The sequence below is a fragment of the Euprymna scolopes genome, chromosome 16 (genome assembly GCF_053919585.1).
Source record: "Euprymna scolopes isolate OS-2025 chromosome 16, ASM5391958v1, whole genome shotgun sequence".
In the NCBI taxonomy this organism is placed as follows: domain Eukaryota; kingdom Metazoa; phylum Mollusca; class Cephalopoda; order Sepiida; family Sepiolidae; genus Euprymna; species Euprymna scolopes.
The window spans coordinates 120896987-120920023 of NC_136497.1; positions in this window are offsets into that span (position 1 = coordinate 120896987).

Genomic DNA, 23037 nt, shown 5'->3' on the forward strand with positions numbered 1-23037 from the left:
ACTTCGGACTTTACAGTTAAATTCCTAAAAAACACTACTTTTTTGTTATATTATTTATTTATCTTTTACCTTCAATTTGTGATATATAACACTTTGGTGAGTAAATTAATTATTTACTTTTTAATAGACATTACAAAATGGGAGGCGTGAATTAATTCAACCTCCTGTTGAAAAATATAATTCAAACCCTTAATTTTTTTTTTCAATTAAAGGAACAAGGACCAAGGTGTCATTTTAAAAAAATCAAAAACAAAAAACAAACAACGTGTTCTTTTTTGGGGTTTTTTAAGGGTTTTAAACTTCGGACTTTACAGGTAAATTTCTAAAAATCACTACTTTTTTTTGTTTTAAATTTGAATATATTATTTATTGATCTTTATCTTCGATTTGTGATATATAACACTTTGGTGAGTAAACTAAGTATTTACTTTTTAATAGACATTTCAAAATGGGAGGAGTGAATTAATTCGACCCCCTGTCTTTCAAGCTTATAACTACTCGAAAAATATAATTCGAACCCTAATTTTCTTTTCAATTAAAGGAGCAAGGACTAAGGTTTCATTAAAAAAAACAACGTGTTTTTTTTTTTTTAAGGGTTTAAACTTCAGACTTTACAGGTAAATTTCTAAAAATCACTACTTTTTTGTTTTAAATTTGAATATATTATTTATTGATTTATTATCTTCAATTTGTGATATATAAAACTTTGGTGAGTAAATTATTTACTCTTTAATAGACATTTGAAAATGGGCGGGGCTTGAATTAAAAAAAAACGTTTGTCTAAAATATTGTATTCGGTTTATTGGAAAGAGCATAAAATTTCATATTGACCCTGAAAATATCGTAGAAATAGAATCAATAGAAAAATGTTGATAGATTTTTTAGTTAAGAAATTGAAAAATACTGAGATCGTAAAATTCAATTAATTTCATTATAGTTTTAAAAAAATGTTTTTCTATTACTTTTTATACAACTTTAATAGGTTATTTTGGAAGTATAATCCAAAAAATAAATAAACAACCCACCTTTAAAAGAGAAATTACGAGTTTTTTTGTATATATATTTTATTTGCAGTTTCGTGTTAATGGTGTTAACAATTCCTACTAAAATTCGTATACACCTCGTCATTTGTTTACAACTTTCGAGAAATTAAGCCTGCTTTCTCCTTAAGCGATAAGCGGACATTTGTTTATTCTTTTTATATTCAGTGTGTAAAATCAAGGCCGCCAACCCCCAATATTTCCTCCTGTATCAGAAAACACGCTATGTGATATACGTATATCTGTACGTGATGTTGCCAAGCTAATCAAAAACCTTGATTCCAGTAAAGCAACTGGCCCTGACGGTATTCCAATTATAGTACTCAAAAAACTTCAACCTGAACTAGCGCCCATACTTACAAAACTGTTTAAACGTTGTCTTAAGGAGAATAGTTTCCCATCACCCTGGAAAATTTCATCAGTATGCCCTGTATTCAAGAATTCAGGTGATCGCTCATCCCCCTCTCAGTACAGGCCAATAAGTCTCCTGTGCGTCATGAGTAAGTTGCTGGAATCTGTGTTAAATACAGAAGTAATCAACCATCTCAACAAAAATAACCTTCTTAGTGACACTCAATATGGTTTCCGTTCTGCTAGATCTACAGCAGATGTGCTTACAGTTATATCTCATAGGATTAGCAAATCTCTCGACGGAGGCAACTTTTATAGGGCAATTGCTCTTGACATAGCTAAGGCCTTTGATAGGGTATGGCATAAAGGTTTACTTCATAAGATCTCTAGCTATGGTATTGCTGGAAATGTATTCTCAATTATTAAATCCTTTCTTTCTGATAGGTTCATAAGAGTAGTAGTTGAGGGGCAAAAATCAGAAGCTCACAGTATTAATGCCGGTTTCCCTCAGGGGTCGATCCTGGGCCCAACTCTTTTCCTGATCTACATTAATGATCTTCCAAATCACATCCTTACATCATTTGTAGACATTTATGCTGACGACACTACCATTTATGGTAGCACATCTAAGACAGTAAACGACCAAGTTCTCTCTGATTCTCTCTCCTCTGATCTTGAGCACATACTAAAATGGGGAAATCAGTGGCTGGTTACATTTAATGCATCTAAACCCAAGCTTCTCTCTTTACATCATCTACATTCTGATCCACATCTGGCATCAATTGAAATGAATGGCTCTCGTCTTCAGGAGGCCTCGTTTTGACAAGCTTCTTGGCTTGACCATTACTCCTGATCTTAAATGGAACACGTACATCAAATCTGTTGCCAAGGCCGCTGGAAAAATGGTGGGATCTTTCTATCGATCCAGTATATATCTCACTGCTGATGCAATTCTCTATCTATATAAGAGCCAGGTACGTCCAAGGATGGAATACTGTTGCCACATCTGGGCAGGAGCTGCTAGAAAGGACTTGTCCTGCCTTGATAGAGTTCAAAATAGACTTCGTAGCCTCGTAGGAGATGTCCTTTTCTCTTCCTTGCAACCTCTATCTCACAGGAGAGATGTTGCGAGTTTGTCTCTGATGTATCGTTATTTTCATGGAAAGTGTTCGACTGAGCTTCAATCTATGGTCCCCCCTCGCCAAACTTTCACAAGAAACACTCGTCTAGCTGTAAACACTATCAATAATTCCCCCACTCTTTATCTGTGCCTAAACCTAAACGTAGATTCCATGAACAAAGCTTCTTTCTTAGAACTGCACGCCTGTGGAATTGTCTTCCGTTTTCCTGCTTTCCGACTGACTACAATATGGTTGTCTTCAAGTCCAACGTAAATAAGTTCTTGATGAGCCGTTCCATATAAGTAATCAAATTTACCAAATTTTCATTACTAATGATTACTATATTGTCCAATTTCTACTATACACTCTTTAACCCTTATCCTTGAGTGGCCTTTTGGCCTTGATAATGTGGTGATGTCTATGTAAAAAAATCCACTTTGAACAACATATTTGAAAATTAGAAAAATAAAAAAATAAAAAAAATTGTTTTAGCATGTTAAAAGTATTTAGGTTGGTAAATAATTAAATTCTATTGTGTTTTGTATAAGTTTTTTTTGCTGTTGTTTCTTGCTTTTTTAGAATTTTCGACTAAATACTTCTAAATTAAAGGGTGTTGCTTAGATCGTATTTTAAACTAAACTACGGAGGTTGGAATTTCCCCCCACCCTAAAATGTACTTGGAAAAATCGATTTTATAACGAGATTTAAGAATGGTTAGCCGAAAAAAGGTGAAAAACAAAACAAATAATCAATAAATAATTGTTACCAAAGGCAATAAATGCTACTTTTTTTACTTAAATAAATGAGTTTATTTTATGTTTTTAAGTATTTTCAAACGCTTTTCTTTATTTTTTAATCTAAAATTGCGGGTGTGGGTGCGAAATATCTCCCGATTTTCTAGAATTCCCCACTAGATTGCAAACGAAATCTCCAGATCTTGCGGAAAACCGATAAATTGGAAACATTGGTCACGTGACGGCAAGCGGTGATAAATAATTGTCCATAAATAAAAAATGGCCTATCGGTACAAAGAAAACCACCTATTTATTATAGAAAAATTAAGTATAATGTTATAATTAAAAAGAAATATATAAAAACACAGATGGATACAGTAAACATATTATACCAAAACGTGGAAGCCATCCGTCCAATGGTTATTAAGACTATTAATTGCGAACGAGCCAAGAGTTACATTTATATATATATATATATATATATATATATATATATATATATATATAGTCATCCACATACAGTACTGTTTCGCTGTTTATCAGCTCATCAGTGCGGCTAGACAGGCAACTACCTCAAGCCAGGATTGAAACCCGACCGTTTGTACGGCAGTCAAGGCCCTAACCATTACGCTATTGGCGGCTGCTTGAACGAGTAGTGATTTTAACGATGTTTTGATATCGTCTGAAATACCTATATATAAATATATATATATATATATATTATTTTTAAAAAACAACAGTAATCTACGGACACGCGTGTTTTGGAGTCCTACTCATCTTCAGCGCTTTATCGTTTATCTGTTTACGTAGTTTTTGTTGTTGATTTTTTTAAACGATATTAAGGTTAACGTCTTCGCCTCGGAGACCCGGTGTTTTTCTTAGAAAGTCACCCATTTTTTTAATTTATTATTTAAAAAAGCAGTAAACTACGGACACGCGTATTTCGAGGCCATACTCGTCTTCAGTGTAACTTGACTGTTGTTAGGATTCGAACCTCGGACCTTATGTATTTCAGTCCATCGCCCTAACTATATATATATATATATATATATAGAGAGAGAGAGAGAGAGAGAGAGAGAGAGAAAGAGAGAGAGAGGAGAGAGGAAGAGAGAGACAGGAAGACAGACAGACAGACAGGTAGACAGACAGAGATAGATACGTATGTAGATAGATAATTATTTCTGTAAATTTTTGACACAGCTGATATATATATATATATATATATATATATATATATATATATATATATATATATATATATATTAGTCTTGGGACGATTGATAGGAATCGGAATCGGGAATCGGAAAACTCAACAAATTTGGGAGTATCGAAAACGGTATGGGAATCGAAGAAATCGGTGCCTATTTTCCGATGCCAGACCGATTCTTTTAATTGTCTTTTTTATTTGATTTTGTTAAAAGCAAAATCTTCCATTGCTGGTAATAATGATAACATGATAAATATTTATTGATGTTTAAAATATCAGTAAGGCTAAAATCGATAGTGTAATTTTACGTCTAGGAAAATATCTGCATATTTAACATGTGGTTTTTTTTTACAGAAATCCGGGAAAATAACATTCTATAGTTAGATATTTAGAGATTTATGAAGAATCCGAATCGGTAATTGTATCGGAATCAGGAATTTATTACGGAATCGGATGTTGTATCGGAATCGGGAATAATATTGGAATCGTTTCATCACACACACACACACACACACACACACACACACACATATATATATATATATATATATATATATATATATGCATATATATAGTAAGTTCAGAGCATAAGCCTGAAGAATCCTAGAGTGGATGAAAGGTGGAATATTCAGCGAAGCTTAGCCGCCATATACATTATATAACTTACTAACTAGCTCTGCCTACGTGTTGAGCACTTTTGAAGTAAATACTTAAAGTTTTCGCATAAATCTATACTTTCGTATGTTAATTTTATGTGAGTAAATTAAGTAGTTATATATATATATATATATATATATACAGAGAGAGAGAGAGAGAGGGCGAGAGAGAGACAGAGAGAGAGAAAGATAAGGGGGAGAGAGGGGGCAAGTCATTCATAAACATGTGTTTCGTCGTCTGGACTAATCTTTACTTCGCAACAAGACATATTCCTCGTATCAAGTTAAACAAAACTCTCACACACCTAAAAACTCTTTTAAATGCTGTTTGCAAGTTAATTCTATCGGTATTGGCTACGACACGTTTTTATGGGCATCTGTGAAAACACAGGATCGTAACACTCCAGACGGCGCCAATTTCGATACACTAAAATTCCGACCATCAACAGCTTAGAGTTCCTTTTCGTGAAAAGTTATCTTCCTGTAGCGTTGTGTTTTATCTCTTTCTCTCGCCCCTAAAAAATAACAAATCGAAAAAGAAAAGAAACTTATCTTCCAAATGTAAGCATTTCCAAGGATATCTAAAAGAGAAAAAAAAAGAAAAGAAACATGGCGGACACAGAAAAAAAAAATTACGTCTGCATTGAAGAATGCAGTTGTTTGTCACAACAATTTTTCGCGTCTTTTAACAAAGGTCACGTGTTTTACGTTAATTCTTATCTAATTTTTTAGCAATTATCATGCTTGCATTTAATATCACTCACTAGGAGTTTTCACGCAGGCCATCATCAAAGATTTCTGTCTGAAAACAACATGTGGTGTTCCCTGGAGTCTGATTGTTGATATTATTATTTAATCACCCGAAGTAGTCACACACGCAAATATCAAAGATTTCTCTGTGAGATCAACTTGTGGTGTTCCCTGGAGTCTGAGTGATAACAAATCTTTCCAGATTTCCAATATTCTCCACCTCTGTCGAGAACATTTGCAGATGAATTTGCATTATCGCAAAAATCGCTTACCATTTATTTTTTAATTAGAAGCAATCGTCGGAACTTGCGTGGCAATAAGCCTTCTCAAGGTTCCAGTCTTCTTTGCACGTAACCAGTGGAAGTCTTGCTAGTGCTTCACTCCTTGGTCTTTCCATCCTCTTCACCCTCTTCATTCATTTGGGGTGGCGCAGGTTTATGGCGAGACACACACACACACACACACACACACACAAATAAATAAAATAAATACAAAACGCAGTGGGCGTTAAGTTACAATTATACTGTTTCAGTTTTCTTGATTCCATGTGATGCCCTTTTGTATTTTTACATCTGTAGTAGTTTCTGTATGTCCGGCTTGTGCCTGTAACTCATGTGTGTTAGTCTTCGCATTCAAAGGTTTTCCTTAATATTTCAGCCGTTTTTATTGTTGTTATGCGTTGTATCTTTTCAGCCATCAGCCATTTCATTCTTCCCATGTTTTTTTTTTTAAGTTCTCCGCGATTTGTTTAAGTGCTCCCATTAGTAGTGTTTTCGTGAGTTTCTTCATCTTTCATATTCCTTTAAACTCTCTAGCCAGTTCCGTGTATTTGTTCTGCTTCTCCGTCTTCTTGGTCTTCAATCTGTTTTCTGCTGGAACGGCAACATCTTAAATCTTGCCAGACTTCTTCTTCTTCTTCTTCTTCTTCTTCTTATTATTATTATTATTATTATTATTATTATTATTATTATTATTATTATTTACTCACTAGTATTAGTCAAATATGCTAGACTCAAAGATTGCTCTTTGAGGACAACTTGTGTTTTTTCTAGAGTCTTAATGACAAGAAGTCTCCTTAGATTTCCAGTACCATTTACCTCTTTCGATAACTTTTATAGATGAATTTGCGTTATCGCAACAGTCGCTTACCATTAATTCCTCGTTGGCAGTGGTCATTGATCTTCACTGGAATTTGAATTGCAACGTCCTAGTCATCTTTGTACTTATCCAGCGAAGGTCTGAGTAGTAGTTTATCTCCTCGATCATTTATCATCCTTAACCCTCACTTATTTGTTTTCGTTAATATAATTTTGGCTCAGGAGGAAGTTTCACGCAGGTCATCAAAGATCTCGCCTTGGAACAGGCCTGTGGTGTTCATTATTATTATTATTATTATTATTATTGGTTCGCAAGAAGCTTTCACACAAACTATCAAAGATCTCCCATTGAAAACAACCTGTGGTGTTTTCTGGAAGCTGAGTGACAACATGTCTCCCCAGATTTCCAGTATTCAACTCTTCTTTCAATAACATTTGCAAATAAAATTGCGTTATCGAAACAGCGTATCACCATTGATTTCTCGTTGGCAGCGGCCATTTGTCTCCACTGGAATTTGAGTGACAATAAAACTCCCCAAGGTTCCAGTTCTTTTCGCGGCGGAGGTCTGGTTACTACTCTCTCCTCGATCTTTCCATCCTCCTTGACCTTTCTTGGCTATTTGCAGCACATTTGGGTCGAGCAGTGACAGGGCAATGGGAGATGATGGGTACAGGAATGGAGAACTTGTAGATATGCAGTTTCGATGTCCTTGGTTCTATGTAACATTTTTTCATTATTTCCTCTGCAGCAGTTTGTCCGGCCCACATGTGATCCATGTGTATTAATCTCCGCATTCAAGGGTTTTCCTTAATATTTCGTTTTCATTATCGTTAGTCGTTATATTTTTGCAAGCATTCCTCTGATTCCAATTTCTCCTAATCTTTTTTTTCAACGTTTTTCGGAACTGTTCCTAGTGCTTCTACTATTATCGGTTATTATTTCACATTCGTCTCATCGTTTATGTGTTTTGGTTGGATTAAAAAGGTTACAATTTTAAAATATACACCGACAAGGCACGACATTTCATTTATACCATGTTTTTGTGTTGCTTTATTTTACGGCATCGTGGCAAAGGTACATGTAATGTAAGATTCTCCGTGCTAGGTAACTAAGATAGTTCTGCATAAAATACGTCTGAATCTTTTCTATTCGCTTTGCATAGAGTAAGACCATGCTATACTATACTATATGCTACTGATGACTTCATATCCACGACCTTATAACCTGAAACCTAGCTCGAATATCAATTCTTTATTTTTAATAGAATCTTATGCTTTCGCTATTTAACCTTCTGTGGGTATTTCAATTTTTAACCATGCTGCTGCAATGTGTAAGGATGATCCCCGAAAGCTGATGTAGATAGCCTTATATCCAATGATATAAAATGAATTAGAAAAAAAAAATGCAATTTACTATAATAACTACTAACGTCACAGAAGTTTTCTACATCACATAGTGTCTTGATTTTTTTTTCACAGAACTTTTCTACATCACATAGTGTCTTGATTTTTTTTTCACAGAACTTTTCTACATCACATAGTGTCTTGATTTTTTTAAGTAAAACAAATGTGCCAGTGCATGTAACAGCAAACGGCTGTGTTTTGCACAATTAATGTAGCAGACTTCATCCTGAATCACCGCTTTGATACTGGTTTAGAACTAGGAGCATGTCTTTTCCACAAGCGCCAGCATGAACTCTGTGAATACTCAATGGATATCGGCGATCAGGCTGGCTTTAGCGTTGTGAAAGATGCTGTTTGTGATGTTCTCGACGTATGACCAAAGTATTCCCGCGCGTTTAGATCGGGGGCGCGTGGGGGGGGCAGCGTGAGAAGGGTACACATTCGTAGTACTCTTTCTGAAGCTAAACCTTGGTCTATTTGGACTTGTGAGCCTGCGTGGAGTCCTGCTACCATACCCAGGGTATGTCATGGAACTAATCAACCAACGAATATGCGAGTGTTCTGGAAGCAGACACCGTCACCGAAACAAAGACGAAAGGGAAAATTCGAAAGAAATGCCCCAGAAGAACTTCGAAACTAAACTATATAGCAAAAACCTAATAAAAGGTATAAACACATGGCCAGTGTCACTAGTATGATACTTTGTACTGTTTAGGTTAGACCCAAGAAGAATTGAGGCATCTCCACCCGGAGATTCATGACAAGGAAATGCATAATTATACGGAATGTGTTACACCCAAAGGATAATGCTTATTTGATCTATATGAAAAGCAAATATTAGTTTGTATAGAAGACTGTGTAAATAAGACAATATAAAAATTTAAAAAGTACATAAGGTAGAACATTGAAAAAAAAATTACCGCAGCATGATATACTGAAAAACCAACAATAGAGAAAAAGATAGGAAAAGGATGAGACGAGAAAAATGGAAAGAAAAACAGCTCCACGCATAATTCATGAGAGTGAAAAAGATGAGATTAACTAAAGCCCTTAGACATAGCTACAAACAAACAGGAAACCTAAACGAGGAAACTGAATCCCTAATAACAGCCGTACAAGATAACGTAATTAGCGCCAGCCACATAAAAGCAAAGATCGACAAGACACAAGAAAACTATGTGGACAAAGAGATGATACAATAAACCATATATTAAATGAATGCAGAAGACTAGCCCAAAAATAATATAAAAATAGACACAACAAAGTGGGGAAGTGAATACAATGGAAATTATGCATACAGCTAGATCGTGAACTTCCAGATAAATTGCATAAATTACAGCAGCCGGCAACAATACTTGAAAATGAAAGTCACAAAATCCCATGGGACATAGGTATACAAGCTAATAAACCTATCCAAACAAGAACACCGGATAGATAACAAGAAGGAAAAGTCCTGCCAGATTGTAGATTTTACCGTTCCAGCAGACAATAGAGTGCAGATAAAGGAGACGGAAAGCATACAAATATACGGAACTGACCACAGAACTGAAAGTCATATGGAAGACGAAGAAAGTTAAGATAATAGGAATAATAGTAGGAGCACTAAGAACAATACCAAAAAAATAAAACTTCAAAAAAAGATGAGAGAGATTAGAACCAGGGGGATGACTGAGAAGATACAACGCATAACAATAATGAAAACGGTTGAAATATTAAGGAAACCCCTTGAATGCTAAGACTAATACATGTAAGCTACAGGCGCAAGCCGGAGATATAGAAACTGCTACATATGTAAAAACCTAGGAAACACCACATGGAAGGACGAAAACTTAAAATATAATTTTAAGTAAACCCGCCACCCATCCACAGAAAAACAAAAAGGAGGGTTGGCATAAACAGGCACCGTACCAAAGAGTTGAAAAGGGTCGAGGATAATGATAAGACGAGGAGATAAAGCACCAACCAGACCTCCGCTGTATGTACGAGAAGACTGGGACCTTGGAGGGGCTTATTGCTACCGACACTCCAATGAAGACCAATGGTCACTGCCAACGAGAAACCAGTGTTCAGCGGCTGTTGCGGTAACGTAAATTCATCTGTAACGGTTATCGAAAGAGCTGGAAAGTACTAGAATTCTGGGCAGACTCGTTTTCACTCAAAATCCAGGGAAAACTACAGGTTGTTCTTAAAGAAAAATCTTTAATGATGCCCTGTGTGACTAACTTTCGCGAATAATAATAATAATAATAATAATAATAATAATAATAATAATTATTATTATTATTATTATTATTATTATTATTATTATTATTATTATTATTATTTAATGTATTTATTCCAGCATTATTCCAGTATTATTGTATCTGTACATAACTCTTTAAGTATAAACATCATTCAGAAATTCTGGAAACGTAAAAAATAAATGCATGCTGGGATTAGCTACCCCCTTCTGCTCCTCCTGCTTTTACCTATATAATTCTTAGAACTCGTTGATATAGAACGATTTAGGAGTTTGAATGATGTGAACGAAGTCCTTTCAAGGCAAGTTCTTCTGTCCCAGCAACATAGAAGGAGGAAATGTCGACTTATACTGAGGTTAAAGTGTTTTTATTATTATTATTATTATTATTATTATTATTATTATTATTATTATTATTATTATTATTATTATTTTCATTATTATTATTATTATTATTATTATTATTTTCATTATTATTATTATTATTATTATTATTATTTTCATTATTATTATTATTATTATTATTTTCATTATTATTATCATTATTATTATCATTATTATTATTATTATTATTATTATTTTCATTATTATTATTATTATTATTATTTTCATTATTATTATTATTATTATTTTCATTATTATTATTATTATTATTATTTTCATTATTATTATTATTATTATTATTTTCATTATTATTATTATTATCATTATTTTCATTATTATTATTATTATTATTTTCATTATTATTATTATTTTCATTATTATTATTATTTTCATTATTATTATTATTATCATTATTATTATTATTATTATTTTCATTATTATTATTATTATTATTATCATTATTATTATTATTTCACATGAGTCTCATCGTCTTTGTGTTTTTAGTTGGATTGTTTTTTTGAAAATCAGGTCAATTACTTTGACTTCGGGCATTCAGGTTGTACTTTAAAACTCTCGCCATTTCTAACAGGCAATTCATCTCCAGAATTGAAAAAGATATTAATTTCTCAATTCGATGAAGGTCTATGTGGTGGCTTTTCTTTATGGTCGCGGGAATTCCAATTACGGCATAATCACGTTGACACACCGGTTATCGCTGGATCACCGAAGTAAAGCAACGTTGAACCTGGTCAGTACTAAATTGGTGGCCACTTGGGACTTCCAGCTTCTGTATGTGCTCTCCGCTTATCTCGGCATTGTTTCCATTCGTCCTGGTCTTCTCCTTGCTACTGGACCGAACAGTGTTTATTCAGGAGAGGTGTGATTAGAGATGGCGAAGGGGTTATCCTTTGTCTTTCGAGATTGAATTGCTAGTTTTTCTACCTGTATTACTAATATTCTTAACGCATAAGTTATATTCACGTTCTTATAACTATTACCAGTACTGATAATGCGTATTTTGCTCCTAACGTTGTAAACGCATTGTTTTTATACTAATGGGAAGTTGCAGTAGTTAAGTAGTAAACGACACGGACTGGCAAACTGGGTATGCCAATTCGAATCTAGTTCGTTTCACTGAAACATTTTCATTCAGGGATGTTGGTAAACAGCACATGATGCTTGAAGTAACTATCTGACGTATTTCTATAAATAATTCTAAAATGAAAGGTATCGGGTCAACGAATTCCAACAATAACCATCTGATTCATACAAATGAAAAATACCAAGAAAAATTGTATTTTTGTAGAATTATATGACATATATCCATTGTATCGACGCCTGGAGGGGATGATGAGCCCACGATGTAACTGTGCTCCTTTTGGTTCAAGCTTGGTTCAATATATTCTGGCTAATGTAATTTTAGAATAGATTTGATTATAGGGTCTATCTTCATCGGATTACAACTACAATTGGAATCATCTTTACTTCTTTACATTGCCATTGTCTAATTAATTCCCCTTTGAGATCTCGATATTTTTTCGCGTTCTTTCTCATGAGGGCTAGTATCGAAAGGGCAGACTATGTCGATGACTGAGAAACTTTTCTTGTTTTAGTTTAGAAAAATTTTGTCAGGTTTGGAATTCTCATAAACTTAGTTTTTTTTTTCTTTGAAGGTTGTAACGTTGGGTATGAGGCAGCCAAATCAACTGCCAACATTAACCTGGCTTTTTTATTGAAGCCAACCAAGAGCTCTTTTTTAGTATCCTCGTTGATCCCTTAAGTGCAATTGTCTGGATCTCTTTTGGACTTGGTTCACCAGGAATATTAGTTCGGTAGGACTTCAAGTTCTTCTTTATAAACCATGTGGCATCTATAATAACTGGTGTCATTGATATCCTTCTAAGATACCAGTTTCTTTTCATATCATACGTAATACCTTGATAGTTGGTCTGTTTCTCCCTTTCAGCTCAATTCAGACCTCCATCATTAGGAACACTCACTTCAACCAAGTTTGGAACATTATCTTACTTATTCCATATAACTATGACAGGTTTGACAGGAGCATTTTCAAGGTAGGTGGCTGTAGGGATTACATGGTCGTAATGTATTGTACATAAATAATGTCCAACTGTCCTTTCAGGTTAACGTTCCCAAGATTTGCTGCTACACTGGATGTTTAAGTTTTTACTGATGGTCCAGTGGAGATACTTACATACTCCATCATGTCACGTTGTATAATAGTCGATACTCAAAAGAACATTGCAACTTGATACCAGATGACTCACACTTTCCAATTCCGTGTACTTATTTGTATACGCATGTACCAAAGAAGGTTGGCATTGCTGTTTCACAGTAGTATTTCCTGATTATGCTCATACCAGAGGTTGTATATTATTATTATTATTATTATTATTATTATTATTATTATTATTATTATTATTATTATTATTATTATTATTATTATTGTTTAGCTCACATGGAGATTTCACACAAGTCAACAAACGATCGGTTTGGAGACCTGTGGTTTTCTCTGGAATCTGAGTGACAACAAGTCTCCCCAGACGTCCAGCTCTCTCCACCTCCTTCGACAGCATTTGCAAATAAACATGCATCATCCCAACAGCCTCATACCATGGATTTCTCGCTGGTAGTGGGCTTTGGTTTATACTGGAATTTGAGTGGCATTAAGCCTCCCCACGATATCAGCTCTCTTCGTGCTTGTCTAGCGGGGGTCTGGTCAGCGCTCTCTCCTCGGTCTTTCCATCTTCCTTTACTCTTCTCGGCTCTTTGGTATCACTTTTCTAGGGGGGGCGGATATGAAACAATCGGGCGGGATGCATGATGGTAGTGTAGAGCTTGTAGATATGCAGCTTCAGCGTTCTTCATTCCCTGTAACGCTTCTTTGTTGTATTGTCTTGTGTTATTCCCCACATTCTAGGGGTTTCCTTGATATTTCAGCCGTTTTCTTTATCGTTAGGCGTTGTATTTTTGCAGTTATTCCTCTGATTCTAATTTATGCCATTTTTTTTCGAAGTTTTTTTTTTCGGAATTGTTCCTAGTGCTCCTACTATTATCGGTACTATTTTGATTTTCTTCATCATCCAATTCTTTTTTAACTCTCTGGCTAGCTCTGTGTATTTGCTTCGTTTCTCCTTTTCTTTCATACTCACCCTGTGGTCAGCTGGGACAGGAAAATCTACGATTTGACGGGATTTTTCTTTCTTTGTAATTATTACGTCATCTGGTCTTCTTGCTTGGATGTGTTTGTCTGTCTGTATGTCCATGTTCCATAGGATTTTGTGGTTCTCGTTTTCGAAGGCTGTTGCTGGCTTATGCTTGTACCATTTGTCTGTACGCTCAAAATGCAGTCGTTTGCATAATTCCCACTGCACCGCCCTCCCCATTTGGTCATGTCTCTTTTTGTATTCCTTTTGGGCCAGTTTGCTGCATTCACTTATTATTATTATTATTATTATTATTATTATTATTATTATTATTGATATTATTCTTATTAATATTATTACTACAATTACCATAAGTGTAGATCAAAGAAAATTATTCATACTTTTATGTTTGTTATTTTTTTTTTCGTTATGAATATTATCGTTTCTTCCTGTCAACAAATTACGTATCCACTGTAGTAGAAACGACATTAGCCTTCTCTAGTCATATATATATATATATATATATATATATATATATATATATATATATATGTGGGTGGGTGGGTGGGTGTGTGTGTGAGCGTATATATATATATATATATATATATATATATATATATATATATATATATATATATATAATACAAAAACTCCGTCTTTTGTGTTTGGCGTAATTAAAAAGAAAATGCGATGAAGTCATAAATTAGGAAAGTGGGCGGTTTAATTGCAGTTACGTATTTTTATGTCCTTACAGTTGAAGACAGATATGCTCACGCATTAAGAGACAAAGACAAACGGTATTCACGGTTGGAAATTAACGCGAATAATGACGACCATTAAGCCTCCAGTATTTTTACTTCCTTTTATCAACAGAGGGAGGACGGATGCATTTATTAAATCTACTTTGTATTTTATTATATTTGATGAAACATTATTTCTCATTGTTATAAAAGGTTTATATTGAAAATAAGCAGATATCTTTTGTCCACGGAAAAGCCATTGTTTTGTTTAACGAGCAGATAATTTTTTCCGGGCTTTCTTTTATTTTCAGCGTTTGCCTGCGCGTTCGCAAGTAATCTACATTACTTCCGGTTTGCAAATGGGAGGTAATCCTGACTGAACACTAAAAAGCAAAAGTAAGTAAATTATATTATTTTTTAGGACATATAAAAAGAGCGTTCTAAACTGTTTGAACATATTAAATAATAATGTAAATATGAATTTAAATTTAAATTAACTTCATATTTACATTATTTTTAATATGATCAAACATTCTAGAACATTTTTTCGTGTTTATCATGCTTCAATTGAAATACCTAAGTAATATATATATTTTATTTGTTCCGTTTATATTTATACTAGCTGGATGCCCGGCGTTGCCCGGTCGTACAATACGCTTAAACATGATATTTTAATTATGCAGATTGCGTATGTATTATTATAGAAACAATTCTCTATTGAATTTTATATATTACGAGTAGTAGACTAATTCGTAAAAATAAGTAAAATAAAATCCAAATAAATAATAATAATAATAATAATAATAATAATAATAATAATAATAATATCGATCATCAAATTCCGTCTGTGTTTTTTACAATATAACCTAAGCTAGTATTTAGGCTTAACGATGAATTCTCTGGAAAAGTGACCTTTGATTAATGTTTAGTTTTAGAATATGCAAACGAATAAATTATTTGCGGCGATTTTAAATGGTACATCGTTTTTACTCGACAGTTGAGCTCATAATAAGAAAAATTACAATAAAAAACTGACATACACCCTGGCTTGAATAAGAGACATTTCGATATGTAGTCGATTATTCTACCACTAATCTCCAGATGTCAATAATTTGTGTGTGTATGTGTGTTTTTAAGAAACATTTTGCTAAAATTTTATTATCTCCCTTGCCGGTGTAACGTATAAAATATTTTCCTACAAAAGTTTTTTTTTTACCTATAAGAGACAAAAGTTATTTTTAAGATTGGATTTTTTCGATTTTTGATACTTATCCGATGACTTTCTATACAAATATATCTAAGAACACTCTCAGACATATAAATGTAACTTTTGTAAAATTGGAACAAGATAGGCTCAGCGGTTTTGTAACCTATGGGGAAGGAACTCTTGCGCACACACACACAGTGATTTTTATATAAGTGTATTGATTTTTATCTCTGATATATATTCTGAATTATATCTGACGCGAACAAAGAATCAACAACATTATTGTATCACCGTTGCCCAAACTGAAACATACATTTTCTCTGAGGAATATAATTTCATAGCATATCCGTTTATGAAGTTTGGTTTCTAAGACTCTTATATAGGCTGCAACAGAAATACCTCCTACTTCTTAAACTTTCATCTATATGTTGCTAAAGAACTTATGCAAGTGCCAATGATGTTTTATATTTAGCTAATAACTTGCCATATTTTTCTCAGATACCTTCATCAAGAAATATGGTTTGAACTGGTACACATCGTGCTTTTACTGTAGAAATGTTTTTGAAGACTGGTGAATCTGTAATTGCAGTACAGAGCTTTTCGAGTTCATTACAAGTTAGAACGGGATGATGCTGTTCCAGATAGAAACTCAATATAGCTATGGGTTGCAACTTTCAGAGCTACAAGTTTGGCACTTAAAAGAAAGCCACGTGGAAGGCCTCGAAGAGCACGAAAGTATTCGAACTATGAGACTCAGTCTCCTACACGTTCAGCTCGCAAACATGTGTTGGCCTTAGGATTGCTAATCGAACAGTCAGACGAATTATGTATACTGATATTCAGTGCCATCCATATTAATTAATGGTTGCCCAGAAACTGCACAAGCGTGACAGGGAAGATCGCATGTAAAAACTTGGGAGATATTTTTGCCGCATCCTGTATGAGCTGTTGTAATATTTGCATTGTATTGGCGTCTGATGCGGACACAACCCTCGAAATATGGTAGTATTTTTTAACACAATATATTCTTTACGGTGATCCCGAGCAAAAAAGTGTATTTTAAGAAGATTTTCTCGTTCTATAAAACGGCATCATTAAAAAGGTGATGCTGGCTAAGTTGTTAACGTCGTCGACTGACAACCTGAGTGCGCAAAGTGCGAGTTCAATTCGTTCAACCAAAACAATTTCACTTAGGGATGTTTGCAAGCTTCACGTGGTTCCCGGTCTCGTTCTAAAAATAATTCTAACTAGTAAGATATCGGGGAAACGAATACCAATAATATAATCCTCTGAATCTTTATACAATGACTGATTGGTACTCAACAGAAACATCAGATGAAATATTTTAATTACATCTTTACTTTATCTTCGACAATCGTATGATCATATATTTTTTGAAAAGTAGGGAGCTGTTATAACTTACATAAAAGGAAGGAATTTTATTGGCGTATTATTATATAGATTTTTATTTGGTAATGACTATATTTTTTAGTAAGTTAATATTGTATGCATTTGCTGAACGATTTTGAAATTTTGGAATTAATGATTTAAACTGTTTTGGATTATAATGGAGGACATGACTACTAACATTTCGACGATCTTATTTATAACTATGGTTAGGACAATCAGCCAATGAGAAACCTTCGACCTCAGTATAAAAATATAGAATTTTGGATACAAGTCAGCTCGCTGTCAGTCTCCATATTGAAATAACTGAACCATTACTGATTCGGATTACATTGATTCTTCGCCTCCATCTTTGTTCTTAAGTATTACTCAACACTCGAGATCGTGACTGCATTGATTCTTCACCGATTCTATTTAGTAACTCCATCTTTGTTCAACATAGTGGATCAGCACTTAACAAAGATATATATATATATATATATATATATATATATATATATATATATATAAAGATTTCCGTATTATTTAGTCCAGGAGGCCACTCAAGGATGACTATTAATGAACGTATGATAGTTATTAGCACAAGAGCGTAGTAATTGTTAATAGTGGAAATTCTGTAAATTTAATTACGTAAAGGAAAGCTTATCAAGAACTTGTTTACGTTGGACTTGAAGATGATCATATTGTAGTCAGCTGGCAAGCACGCAAACGAAACAGAGTGCCACAGGCGGCAGTTGTAATAAAAAAAAACACTTCTTCATGGAATTCACGTTTAGGTTTTGGCATAAAGGAGTGGGGGGAAACATTTATATTGGTTAAAGTTAGAAGGGTGTTTTTCGTAAAAGTTTTGCAAGGGGGGTTATAAAGTATAGATTGAAGCTCATATTCAAATAGATTGCTGCACGTCGATCTGCTTCGGTACGGCACTTCTCCAAACCCGTTCACTCACTTGGTCACAAAACTAATACTTTGTTGATATTCAACTTGAATCCAATTGTAAATGCATATTAACATTCTTTTTTAATGTGAGAGTACATTTTAGAACACTCTTTACGTGTTTCTTATGTTAAAAATTATCAATACCCAATAACGTATATTCTATTTGCTCCGCTAATATCGTATCTCTCATATACGCTTCATATGGCCGCCATTTTCTATATCTGCGGTTTGTTTCAGAAGACAATTCAATAATGGCTGAATGAAAGTTATGAGTGATGAAATAAAATTTGAAATTAGAAAATTCTTCTTTTTTTTTGTATGAAAAGAAATACTGGTTCAAAGAGTGAACTTAAAAATGAAGTTAAATAAATATTGCGTGGAAGTATAGGGAGAAAAGTGTCATGAAATAAACTGAAGAAAAAAGATAGAGACACAGGGAAGAAAGAAAGAAACAATAGAAGAAATAAACAAAGGGAATAAAGGTATAGAGAGAGGGAGAAACGAACAGAATGGGAAAGGAATAAGTGAATTAAAAGAAAGAAAAGCAAGGAAAATGACACAATAAAAGAAAAATATAAGGCAAATTAGATGGGGAAAATTTAGTTAGAAACAACGTACTGTAATTAATCTAAAGAAATTGTGTTTTTAAGAAAGGCAAAAAAAAAATGAAATGCTAGGGAAAACTATTGAGAAAAAGAGAAATAAAAAGATCAATAATAACAACAAACAAAGGACAGATTTTGACAAAAAATTGAGTCAACTATTCTTGATGTATAATATATATATATGTGTATATATATATATATATATATATATATATATATATATATATATATATATACGTACTGTGTATATATACATACACACAGAGAAAGAGAGCGAGAGAAAGCGAGAGAGAGAGAGAGAGAAAGAGAGAGAGAGAGAAAGAGTGAGAGAAAGAGAGAAAGAGATAGTGAAAGAAAACAGATTGACAAGAAAATTCTTGCGGTTTTCAATTTTTAAATTCAGATGAACATATCTCGGCTCAAACAAAAATCTATTGATCGAAATAAGCACCAGAATCAACAAACTTTTAACAACGCAAAACATTTACAGTAACATTTGCAGTCAGTAAAGGTGTTTGTTCATCGCTTAGGCTTTTTAAGTACAGGTTAACCTAAAAAAAAAAAGCTAAATGGAGGCCATCTAGAACATATGTTGTAGAACGGAGAAAAAAAGGCCAAAGACCCTAGTGTTTTGACGTGATGTTTTGAATATAATAAACTAGTTATGACCAAAGTTCGATTTAATTCGGACAAAACATTAAGAAACGAGGCCTAATTAGAGTTGGGGCCCGTTTTTTTTTGGGGGGGGGCTCACCCTGTATTTCTCACGTAAAAAGTTGTGGAGATACTTGAAAAGGTGATAGTCGGTAGGAAGTAGGTCTGATGAGTGTATCTGATGAGGCATAGTTTCGTAGCTCAATTCGTTCAATTTTGCAGGATCGGTTTCGCAATGTGCGGCCATGCATTGTCATGGACGGCGATTGAGCCTTTTTCGTCGATTAGTGCTGGGTGTTGTTGTCGAAGTTTCTGATCCATTTCATGCATTTATTGACAGTACTTCTCTGTCGTAATGGTTACGCCTGCATTAAAAAACTGTAATTGGATAAAACTGGTCGAAAACCAACAGATAATAACCATGGCCTTCTTTTAGTGCAACATCGGGCTTCAGAAAGTGTCGTGGAGCTTCGTCGATATCGCGAACTTTCTAAGCAGCTTTTTGGTCTAGCTTGCATTGAAATAAGAAAACTGTGTGAATTTGCTTTTTTTATCTGGTATTCAATGTTCTGAAAAAAATACATAATTGTTTTAAGACGATGGTAATTTTAAGGATTAGATAGAGTGAAAAATGATGTTTGAGATGATATATAAATTAAAGATATAACGAAAACTTATTTTAAAATTCGTCATTTGAAATCAAAATGAAAAGTTCCGCAAGTGCTTTCTATTCAATCTAAGACGTATATATATATATATATATATATATATATATATATATATATATATATATGCTAACAGTTCATCCTGGATTTGCTCGGGCCCTATGTACTGTTCATAACTATATGTGCATATAGTTATATATATATATATATATATATATATATATATATATATATATATATATTAAAAAGTTTGACTCATGTCCAGATAACCTATATCTAAAATTTCAAGTGTTTAGACCGAAAATTGGCGGGGGAGTTTGATAGAGTCTGCAAAGGTCAATTCTGTAAACTTTGACCTCTTGCCAGCCAATTAGTTGCCCAAAAACTATTTAAAAAGCTTGCTGCATATCTGAATACCCTTTATGTAAAATGTAAAATGCTTAGACGCGAAATTGGTTATATACGGCAAAGGTTAAATCTTTTTAACTTTGACCTTTTCTCAGCTAAAATTTCGGCCAAAAACCGATTAAAAATCTTGCCCTATGACTGAATACACTTTACGTAAAATTTCAAATGTTTACATAAGAAATTGTCTGAGTAATTTGGTAGAGACCGCAGAGGTCAATTTTTTTAAACTTAGACCCCAATTTTGACCCCTTTAACATTTATTGTTTTGGGCTCAAATCAAATTAAAAAGTTTGATCCATGTTCAAGTAACTTATATCTTAAATTTTAGATCCAAAATTGGTGGACGAGTTTAGTGGAGTTTTCAGAGTCAAATTGTTGAACTTTGACCCCTTGACACTCAAACTTCTGGGCAAAACCGATCAAAAATATTTTTTCCATATCTCAATAGACCTTATGTCAAATCTCGAGTTGGTACACTGAATAATGACAGAGTAGTTTGGTAGGGAAATGTACACACACACTCACACACAGACAGACAATTTCACTTTTATAAATATATATATATATATATATATATATATATATATATATGTAAGTGTGTGTGTGTTCTGTTAAGAAAAATATTCCTGAGCCTAACATTATTCCATTGTAATCAGACCGTTTTTATTTTTCAATGTCTATCTTGACATCTTTGTGTCAAAATAAAATCCGTTCAATATGATTAATTAACGTTTTCGATTCTTCGTCGAATCATCTTCAGGTGATAAAAACAAATGAAGAGAAGCGGTAAAAACAAAAATAAAATCAAAAACAAGCCATTGATACACGTACGCCCACGAACTTAGTAAGACGTTAAAACAACGAACAAGCGCAGTTCAATGACTAACGTTTACAAATAAATTCAGTATTCGTTATTGTAAGAATATTACAATCATCACGATTATGATAATTATTTTTTGATTATTGTTAGTAGTAGTATTATTTGTGTACGTTAAGGCATTTCATGATCGTACGCATATTATCACTAGGACTATGACAACAGAATATTCTTTTCATTGATTTGCCTGTTGAGTATATATCAGTTAATATTTGATATGTTTTTATATGTGGTCCTCGGTTGACTGAGTCGGACTGTGTCGGATATATGCTTGAGACTCAAAACAATAAAAAGAATGTGGTGTTGTCACAGCCCTAACCACTCCTGTTTGCAACGATGCTAGTTTACAAATTTAATCTCATATCATAAAACGACAACTATATGTGGTTTGAGTTGTCCCCCTTTGCAAATTGGCTGTTTGGAGAAATGGAAAACCAGATGGCTCTGGTTGATAAGTGGAGAAATGGGCAGCATATAAACGGTACTTTTTTTTTTTTTTAAGCAGGGGTGAAGAGCGTATGGAGTGAAACGGCGTAAGTGGAAAAATGGGCAGCATATAAACGGTACTTTTTTTTTTTTTAAGCAGGGGTGAAGAGCGTATGGAGTGAAACGGCGTAAGTGGAGAAATGGGCAGCATATAAACGGTACTTTTTTTTTAAGCAGGGGTGAAGAGCGTATGGAGTGAAACGGCGGTTGGAAGAAGTGACGGTGAATTCTTTTTGGACGTCGAAGAGCTCAACCTTTTGGAAGGTGCAGCTGTGTCTTATATATATATTTTTTCGATGTCTTTGTGTTTCTACTTCACTACACTATACAAACTTTTCTGGCCTTTTTTAAATGAAGTTTCTCTTCTGTTTAAATATAGTAAAACAATCTCGCCGGGTTTGCATTCGCGTCGAACGTCTGGATTTGAAAATACAGGGTGCCCCAAAAGAAGCTGATGGTTAAAAAAAATAACCTTCTTAATTTTTATATTTTTGTTTTATTTTTTTTTCAGATCATCTAGAGTTACACAACTGAGGAGCGGATATTTTCGGTTGAATGAGTCAATATCAGAAACTCAAAGAGAATTTCGACGAAACTTCAACAAAAGAAATTCTCCTACTACCAATGCAATAAAAGCTATGGTGGCTCGATTTCATGAGCAACGGTCTGTATGTGACCTCCCTAAATTAGGCAGATCCCGTACGGAAAGAAGTGATGAGAATCGTCAGAGATTAGCAGAGAGTATGGCCGAGGATCCATCCAGATCAGTAAGAAGGAGATCAAGTTAAATTGGAGTCTCTCAATCATCTCTTCACAGAATGGTTCATGAAAAAGGCAAATTTCCATATAAAATTCAATTGCTGCAAGAGCTTCAGCCAAACGATCCGGAAAAAAAGGCTGGA